Source organism: Saccopteryx leptura, chromosome 4, assembly GCF_036850995.1.
Source record: "Saccopteryx leptura isolate mSacLep1 chromosome 4, mSacLep1_pri_phased_curated, whole genome shotgun sequence".
NCBI lineage: Eukaryota > Metazoa > Chordata > Mammalia > Chiroptera > Emballonuridae > Saccopteryx > Saccopteryx leptura.
This window is the reverse complement of record NC_089506.1, coordinates 198519882-198529512: the sequence shown is the minus strand read 5'-3', so window position 1 is coordinate 198529512 and position 9631 is coordinate 198519882. Positions and strand designations below refer to the sequence as shown.

The window sequence follows — 9631 nt, the reverse complement described above, 5'->3', positions numbered from 1 at the left end:
TCCCTCCCTCCCTTCCTCCCTTCCTTCCTTCCCTTTCCTCCTTTTTATTTTTCTCTTTTCCTTCCTTCCTTGCTTTTTCTGTCATCCTGTTTTCCTCTAGACGGCACTTGCCCGGCTACTTTTACGTTGACTGCGGTAGGGAAAACTAATGGCCCCAAACATTTACCTTTAGTTCAGCTGGCTGGAGCTGCACAGTGAGGTCCCACCCTAAACACGACCGAAACCTCTGATGCTGACAGCTCTGCAGGTTCCCTCCCAGATGGTCACTCAGGCAAAGGTGTTCCAATTGCTGGAGCAAGCCACTTGGTCACAGATTCCCTGCCCTTGGCTACAGAACCTCTCAAAAACCAGTTCTATTCAGAAACAAGAGTCCTGATGCTCATGGGTCAGATGTGCCTTTTAAGTTAAGTTACATATTCTCAGGCTTCATTAGTGAGAAAATGGTTGCAGATTTGGGGTACACCCAGCTTAATTTCTCCCAGATCTGCCTGAGATGTTTCTGAGGAAGGATGCAGAGGAAGAATTTTGATGTTTTGAAATATGAAGTAAAAGATCATACAATTAATGGGGGACATGCAAAATAAGGGGATTTAAAACAACAATCTAGTCAAGAATCTGTTTGTGTTTCATGGTAATTTAGAAAGAAGTCTGATAAAGGAAACAAGATGTTGAACACAAAATATCTGTAGGTAAGTATAATATAAATGCTAACTGAGAATTTATTTAAAGGGGAAAAGAAACCCAAGTATAATAAATGTGGAAGAGTAAAAGTTCATTTCTACAATTATTTATATTTCATAGATATTTAATATTAAATAGAATTTCATATAAAATATACTGAATAAAATCTGTTAACTACTACTCATAGACCCTATGCCCACCTCACATTCATACCTATATTAACACTTGTGTGCATGAGATGGCGGTATTGTAGACAGTTTAGCTAAAGCACATACCACATTTAAAATAAAAATCCAGCCTGACCTGTGGTGGTGCAGTGGATAAAGCGTCGACCTGGAAATGCTGAGGTCGCCGGTTCGAAACCCTGGGCTTGCCTGGTCAAGGCACATATGGGAGTTGATGCTTTCAGCTCCTCCCCCCTTCTCTCTCTCTGTCTCTCCTCTCTCAGATGAATAAATAAAAATTAAAAAAATAAAAAATAAAAGTCCAGAGGAAGCTAATGGGTGGTCACAGGTACTTGTAATTAGGAAGTAATCTTGCCAGACAAGGCATAAAATATAAACAGATTATAATCTGCTTCATTGTTGTTCTTCTGGAATAATGTTAAATAGCAAATATGAACCAAATACAATACAGTATAATGAAGTCATTATAAAAACATTAGCAAATTCTTTTGCAAAGTTTTAATCAAAATTGGTTAATCAAAAATAATACAGGTAATACTAGTGTTCCTGAAAGGTTTTCTATACATCACTTTTTTTTTTTTAATTTTTATTTTTTTTGTATTTTTCTGAACTTGGAAACGGGGAGGCAGTCAGACTCCTGCATGCGCCTGACCGAGATCCACACGGCATGCCCACCAGGGGACGATGCTCTGCCCATCTGGGGTGCTGCTCTGCTGCATCCAGAGCCATTCTAGCGCCTGAGGCAGAGGCCATAGAGCCATCCTCAGCACCGGGGCCAACTTTGCTCCCATGGAGCCTTGGCTGCGGGAGGGGAAGAGAGAGACAGAGAGGAAGGAGAGGGGGAGGGGTGGAGAAGCAGATGGGTGCTTCTCCTGTGTGCCCTGGCTGGGAATCGAACCCAGGACTCCTGCACGTCAGGCCGACGCTCTACCACTGAGCCAACTGGCCAGGGCCCACATTTTTATAAGCTAACAAGTTTTCTAAGCTAACATAGTTAATTAATTATGTTAGAATCAAGTACTGTTTTTCTTTCAAAAGTAATTCAGTGCTAATAAAATAGCCTTCTAAATATAGTAGTAAATTGTGTCATGACCAGCTACCCTAGTTCAGTTGGTTAGAACATTGAACCCCAAGGTTGTGGGTTCCATCCCCCTTCAGGGCACATACAAGAATCAACCAATGAATGTATAAATAAGTGGAACAGCAAATTGGTTTCCCCTGCCTCTCCTTCCTCTCCCTCTAAAATCAATTTTAAAAATTAAAATATAGTAGTAAATAGGAACAATTACTCTAGAAAACAATGTATAGACACAGACTACAGTGTGGGGACTGCAGGAGGGAAAGGGGGTGGGGAGGTGGAGGAGGGTAGAGGGAGGGATAGATGGTGATGGAGGGAGACTTGACTTGGGGTAGTGAGCACACAATGCAATACTGTATACCAGTACAGTACAATTATGTACCTGAAACCTGTGTAATTTTATTAACCAATGTCACGCCAATAAATTCAATAACATTTTTAAATTAAATTAAATTAAAAAAACAACATAGTATTATTCAGTAACATTAAACACGCATGTTTTCTATGACTCAGCAATTACACTTCAGGAATGCACTTGAAAGAAATTTGTACATGAGTACCAGGACTCACATATAATAATGTTCATAGCAATACTGTGTACGTATAAATAATCATTAACCAAAAACATAAAAAAGAGAATATCATTTAATATCATAAATAGTAAGTTGGGACAGGAAAGGAAATGAGACTAGGATGAGATAATATATTGAGTTCTCTAATGCTATTGATAGCCTTCCTTTACTTAAGGGCAGATTTAGATTGCTTTTTTGCATCAGTATGTATGTATAAAATACTTTCTAATACAGGTAATATTTTTTTAAGAATTTATTTATTCATTTTAAAGAGGAGAGAGAAAGGGAGAGAGAGAGACAGAGAGGGAGAGAGAGAGTAGAGAGGGACAGAGAAGAGAGAGAAAGGACGGAGGAGCTAGAAGCATCAACCCCCACATGTGCCTTGACCAGGCAAGCCCAGGGTTTCAAACCGACGACCTCAGCGTTCCAAGTTGATGCTTTATCCACTGTGCCACCACAGGCCAGGCTATACAGGTAATATTTTCTATCAGTATATTAAATACCAATACCATAAAATTTCAAATGTTTTTAAAGAATATAGTTGAAGAGTCTGACCAGATGGTGGCGCAGTGGATAGAGCGTCGGACTGGGATGCGGAAGGACCCAGGTTTGAGATCCCGCGGTCGTCAGCTTGAGCAAAGAGCTCACCAGCTTAGACCCAAGGTTGCTGGCTCCAGCAGGGGGTTACTCGGTCTGCTGAAGGCCCACGGTCAAGGCACATGTGAGAAAGCAATCAATGAACAACTAAGAAGTCGCAACGCACAATGAGAAACTGATGATTGATGCTTCTCATCTCCATTCCTGACTGTCTGTCCCTGTCTATCTCTGCCTCTGTAAAAAAAAAAAAAAAAAAAAAAAAAAAGAATATAGTTGAAGATAAAATGCAATTTAATATGAACAATGACATTCAAAATGAACAGCACCACGGAAATATATCCATGATGTCATGTAAATAAAGCAGGTTGCAGAACAATATACTATATATATATTTGATTTCTACTTTTGTTTGTTTTTGTTTTTGTTTTTTTCACAGAGGCAGAGATAGACAGGGACAGACAGACAGGAACGGAGAGAGATGAGAAGCATCAATCATTAGTTTCTCGTTGCGCGTTGCGACTTCTTAATTGTTCATTGATTGCTTTCTCATATGTGCCTTGACCGTGGGCCTTCAGCAGATCGAGTAACCCCTTGCTGGAGCCAGCGACCTTGGGTCCAAGCCGGTGAGCTTTTTGCTCAAACCAGATAGATGAGCCCGCGCTCAAGCTGGCGACCTCAGGGTTTCGAGCCTGGGTCCTTCCGCATCCCAGTCCGACACTCTATCCACTGCGCCACCGCCTGGTCAGGCTGATTTCTACTTTTAAATAAAGAAAACTGTGTATGTCTATATACATGTGCAATACATGGTTATATATCTATATCTTGATAGATTTTTTTTTATCATTATTAAGTGAGAAGTGGGAGGCTGGGAAGCAGGGAGGCAGAGATAGACTCCCATATGCACCTTGACCAGGATTCACCTGGCAAGCCCCCTACAGAAGATGCTCTCTGCCCATCCCAGGCCACTGCTCCATTGCTAGGCAGCAGAGCTATTTCAGCGCCTCAGGTGAGGCCATGGAGCCATCCTCGGCTCCCTTGGCCAACTTACTGAAAGCATTCGAGCCTGCCAGAGGGGGAAATAGGAGGGGGAGGGGTGGAGAAGCAGATGGTCACTCCTCCTGTGTGCCCTGATCAGCAATCGAACCTGGGACTTCCACACACTGGCCCGATGCTAAGCCAACCTGCCAGGGCCTAGATATCCATACACACCAGACTCAACAGTAGTTAATTTGGGGGAGAAGTTCATCCTGGGAGTAAAAGAAGTAACAAACTTGCCTTTCTACTTTAGTAGGTTTCATATTAATTAAAATTAGTTTAAAAACAGGCCCTGGCCGGTTGGCTCAGTGGTAGAGCGTCGGCCTGGCGTGCAGAAGTCCCGGGTTCGATTACCGGCCAGGGCACACAGGAGAAGCCCATCTGCTTCTCCACCCCTCCCCCTCTCCTTCCTCTCTGTCTCTCTCTTCCCCTCCCACAGCCAAGGCTCCATTGGAGCAGAGATGGCCCTGGCGCTGGGGATGGCTCCTCGGCCTCTGCCCCAGGCGCTAGAGTGGCTCTGGTTGCAACAGAGCGATGCCCTGGAGGGGCAGAGTATCGCCCCCTGGTGGGCAGAGCGTCGCCCCCTGGTGGGCGTGCCGGGTGGATCCCGGTCGGGCGCATGCTGGAGTCTGTCTGACTGTCTCTCCCCGTTTCCGGCTTCAGAAAAATACAGGAAAAAAAAATTTTTTTTTAAACATTTACTACTCTTGTAATGATTTACAAATCTATTTAAATAAATGCCTGAGGGGTGGAGGGGTAGGCAAAATAGATGAAGGTAGTCAAAGGTACAGACTGACAGTTATAAATAAGTTATGGGGATGTAATTATCATGGGAAAAACTCAGTTTTTTCCTCCCTATGTACAGAAAAACTGAATTATTCTCTACTATATCTTCTTTAGTACTCACACAAAACACTTCTGGCCTGATTAGTGGTGGCACAGAGGATAAAAGCATCAACCTGCAATGCTAAGGTCATGGGTTCAAAACCCCAGGCTTTCCGGGTCAAAGCACATACAAGAAGAAACTACAACTACTATAAGTTGATGTTTCCTGCCTCCCCCACCCCACCTGCTTTCTCTCTCCCTTTCTCCCTTCTCTTTCTAAATCAATCAGTAAAAGTAAACTCTTCAAATAAAAAAATTTTAAAAACACTTCTTCTGGTCACCAAATGTGTGGGGGTTTCCTCCCACATCAAACAATTCTCTGCTCCACCAGCTGGGTACATATAATTTATCTCAACTGACTATCTGTCAGCAGCATCAGAGCTCACAGGTTAAAGACCACAGATCAGGAGTAAACATTATGTCATAGAATAAAAAATTGTCTCTAAAACGAAAGGCTGAGGATGGAACTGAAGAGCCAAGGCCTCAAGGGGTTTGTTAGAGAGTCAGAAGGGAGTGGGCAGTAGGACAGACATGGTTGTTGGGTCAGTGTGGGTAGGCAGACCCAGAGAGGCTGAACTTCCAGTGTGTCTCCCAAGTGACCCTGTGAAGACCTCTTGGGGTTGACTGGTGATCTAGCAAAGTATAATATCAAGGCACAACAAGGCAATCAGACAGTATTTTAACTTCCTGATAGAACAAACGTGAACACTCTTCAGAGGAAGAAGAGCAGAATTTAAGTCCCTAAAATTGTACCATCCAAAATGTCCAATATATAATAAAAGTTAAAGCCTTCCTAAGAAACAGTAAGATGTAACCCACAGTCAAGAGGGGAAAAGATAATCAATAGAAATAGACTGCAAGATAACAGAGATGTTATAATTACCACACTAGACTTTAAAGAAATGATATAAATACATTCATACACTTTAAAAAAAGTATAGTCATATGGCTGTCCAGATGAAAAAACTCAGGAGGAAATGGAAAAGTTTTAATGGAAAATATAGAATGAAAAATACAATAGCTAGGCCCTGGCCGGTTGGCTCAGTGATAGAGCGTCGGCCTGGCATGTAGAAGTCCCGGGTTCGATTCCTGGCCAGGGCACACAGGAGAAGTGCCCATCTGCTTCTCCACACCTCCCCCTCTCTTTCCTCTCTGTCTCTCTCTTCCCCTCCCGCAGCCAAGGCTCCATTGGAGCAAAGATGGCCCGGGCACTGAGGATGGCTCCTTGGCCTCTGCCCCAGGCGCTAGAGTGGCTCTGGTCGCAACAGAGCGACGCCCCCGGAGGGGCAGAGCATCGCCCCCTGGTGGGCAGAGTGTCGCCCCCTGGTGGGCGTGCCGGGTGGATCCCGGTCGGGCGCATGCGGGAGTCTGTCTGACTATCTCTCCCCGTTTCTAGCTTCAGAAAAATACAAAAAATAAAAAATAAAAAAAAATACAATAGCTAAAATAAAAATTTACTAGATTGGTTTAACAGAATATAGGAAACCACAAAGGGAAAGGTCGGTGAAATTGCAGTTATATCAATAAAGTACAGAGAGAAAGAAGGAAAAATAAACAGAAGAGCAAAATAAACCCAAAGCAAGCAGAAGAAAATAATAAATACTGGAGCAGAAATCAATGAAATTGAAAAAAAAGAAAGAAAATCTACAAAACCAAAAGCTGGTTATTTGAAAAGAAAGAGCAAGAAAAGAAAGACACAAATTTCCAAAATAGGAATAAAAAAGGAGATATCATCATAGAAGGATAGTAAAACACTGTGAACATACTATGCACATAAATTCAACTTTAATGAAATGGATCAATTCCTTTGAAAACCACAAACTATCAAAGTCACCCAATAGAAAAAATAGATAACCTGAATATTCTTATATTCATTAAAGAAATTTAATCTGAAGTTTAAAAAATGAACCTTTTAGATTAGAATCAAATTTTCAGGCCAAGATTGATTCACTGGAGAATTCTACCAAACATTTAAGGAAGAATTAACATCTAGTTTTTACACTCTCTTCTAGAAAATAGAAAAGGAGGAAACACTTTTCAGTTCATTTTATAAAGCCAGAACAGGTATTATCCTGATACTAAAACTAGACAAAGAGAGTACAAAATTTGGACACAAAAAACTTCAACAAAATAGTAGCAAATCAAATCCAGCAATGTATACAAAGAACTGTATACATCATGACCAAGTCAGGTTTATTCTAGGTACGCAAGATGGGTTCAACACTAGAAAATCAATCAATATTACCCTCAATATTAACAGTCTAAGGAAGGAAAATCACATGATCTTATCAACTGATGCAGAAAAAAGTATCTGACAAAATTCAACATCCATTCATGACAAAAACTTTCAGCAAATTAGGCATTCTGAAAAAAAGGCATCTACATAAAACCTATGGGTAGCATCCTACTTAAGAAAGTATGAATGCTTTCTCCCTACGATCAAGAATAAGACAAGTATGTTCACTCGCAACATTCCTGTTCAACATTATATTGAAGTCTAAGTGCAACAGAGAAGAAAAAGAATAAAACTGTCTCTTTTTTCAGATGACATAAATATCCACGTGGAAAATACCAAGGGAGCTGGGGGTAGGGTGGGGGGCGGGGAAACTCCTATAACTAGTAAGTAAGTTTAGTAAGGTCACAGGATACATGGTCAACATACGAAATTCAATCATATTTCTGTACACTAGCAATGCCCAATTTGAAACAAAAATGTCTCAAACAAGACCATTTATAATAGCTTAAAAAGGAGATACTGAGGTATAAAATTTAAAACATTGATAAAAGAATTCAAATACCTAAATAGAGACATACCATATTGATGAATTGGATTACTCAACATACTGAAGATGTTAAGTCTCTCCAAATTGATCTGTAGATTTCTTGCAATTCCAAACAAATTCCCAGCATATTTTTATAGATCTAGACAAGCGGCTTCTAGCTTAAATAGATGGGCAAAAACCTGGTTTAAGTATAACAGTTTTGAAAAAGAAAAATAAAGTTGGAGGAGTCATAGTACTTGATTTTAAGACTTACTATAAAACTGCAGTAACCAAGACAGTATGATATTAGAAAAGGACAAATACATCAATATAATGGAATAAAATCTAGAAATAGACCCAAACAAATATTACCAATTGATTTTTTTTCTTTTGTCTGCCACCACTCACCAATTGATTTTTTTTTTAAAACAGAGACAAACTCTTTTATTTATTTACTTTTTTATAGTTTATTTATTCATTTTTATTAGAGAGGGGGGGGGAGAGAGAGAGGGAGAGATAGAGAACAGGGGGAGGAGCAGGAAGCATCAACTCCCATATGTGCCTTGACCAGGCAAGCCCAGGGTTTTGAACCGGCGACCTCAGTATTCCAGGTCGACGCTTTATCCACTGCGCCACCACAGGTCAGGCCACCAATTGATTTTTAATAAAAGTGTTAAGGTAATTCAGTGGAGAAAGGGTGTCTTTTTATCATATGGTATTTGAACAATTGGAATTTTATATGCATTAAAAAAAAAAAAAAGAAAAAAAAAAAGAAAAGAAGCAGGCCCTGGCCGGTTGGCTCAGCGGTAGAGCGTCGGCCTGGCGTGCGGGGGACCCGGGTTCAATTCCCGGCTAGGGCACATAGGAGAAGCGCCCATTTGCTTCTCCACCGCTCCCCCTCCTTCCTCTCTGTCTCTCTCTTCCCCTTCCGCAGCCAAGGCTCCATTGGAGCAAAGATGGCCCCGGGCGCTGGGGATGGCTCCTTGGCCTCTGCCCCAGGCGCTAGAGTGGCTCTGGTTGCGGCAGAGTGATGCCCCGGAGGGGCAGAGCATCGCCCCCTGGTGGGCAGAGCGTCGCCCCCTGGTGGGCGTGCCGGGTGAATCCCGGTCGGGCGCATGCGGGAGTCTGTCTGACTGTCTCTCCCCGTTTCCAACTTCAAAGAAAAAGAAAAGAAAAAAAATCAAATGAACCTCAACAACCTATACTTCACAAATTCCATAAAAATTAACTCAGAATTTGACATAAATCTAAATAAGAATATTGAACTATAAAACTTTTTTTATTTTTTTATTCATTTTTGAGAGGAGGGAGAGAGGGAGAGAGAGAGAGAGAGAAAGGGGGGAGGAGCAGGAAGCATCAACTCCCATATATGCCTTGACCAGACAAGTGCAGGGTTTTGAACCGGCAACCTCAGTGTTTCCAGGTCGATGCTTTATCCACTGCGCCACCAGAGGTCAGGCTGAACTATAAAACTTTAAGAAAAGAGCCCGACCAGGTGGTGGTACAGTGGATAAAGTGTAGGCCCAGGATGTTGAGGACCCAGGTTCAAAACCCCAAGATCACCAGCTGATGTAATCATCTGTGAAACTGGTTTAACATATGACCTAATCAACGTCAAAGGATTCCTATTAGGATCAAATGAGATACTGCATGTGAAGGCACTACAAAAATGAAATAGTTAATTATATTATATTAATGCAGTAGTGACCATTTATTTAACACCTTCCATGTCTGGCACAATTCAACACATGTTACTCATACAATTTCATTTCACTTTCTCTAAGATATCACTAACTTCTACTTTACAGATACGAAAATTTAGTCAAAAAAGTTAAA

The 9631-nt window shown here is 41.4% G+C and overlaps 1 non-coding gene across 1 annotated transcript; it reads right to left on the bottom strand.

Moving 5' to 3' along the window:
• Positions 1–1743: 1743 nt before the first annotated feature.
• Positions 1744–1819, bottom strand: TRNAV-GAC (transfer RNA valine (anticodon GAC)). Its single transcript has one exon. It is a non-coding gene; the product is annotated as a tRNA-Val (tRNA).
• Between the last annotated feature and the right edge of the window lie 7812 nt (positions 1820–9631).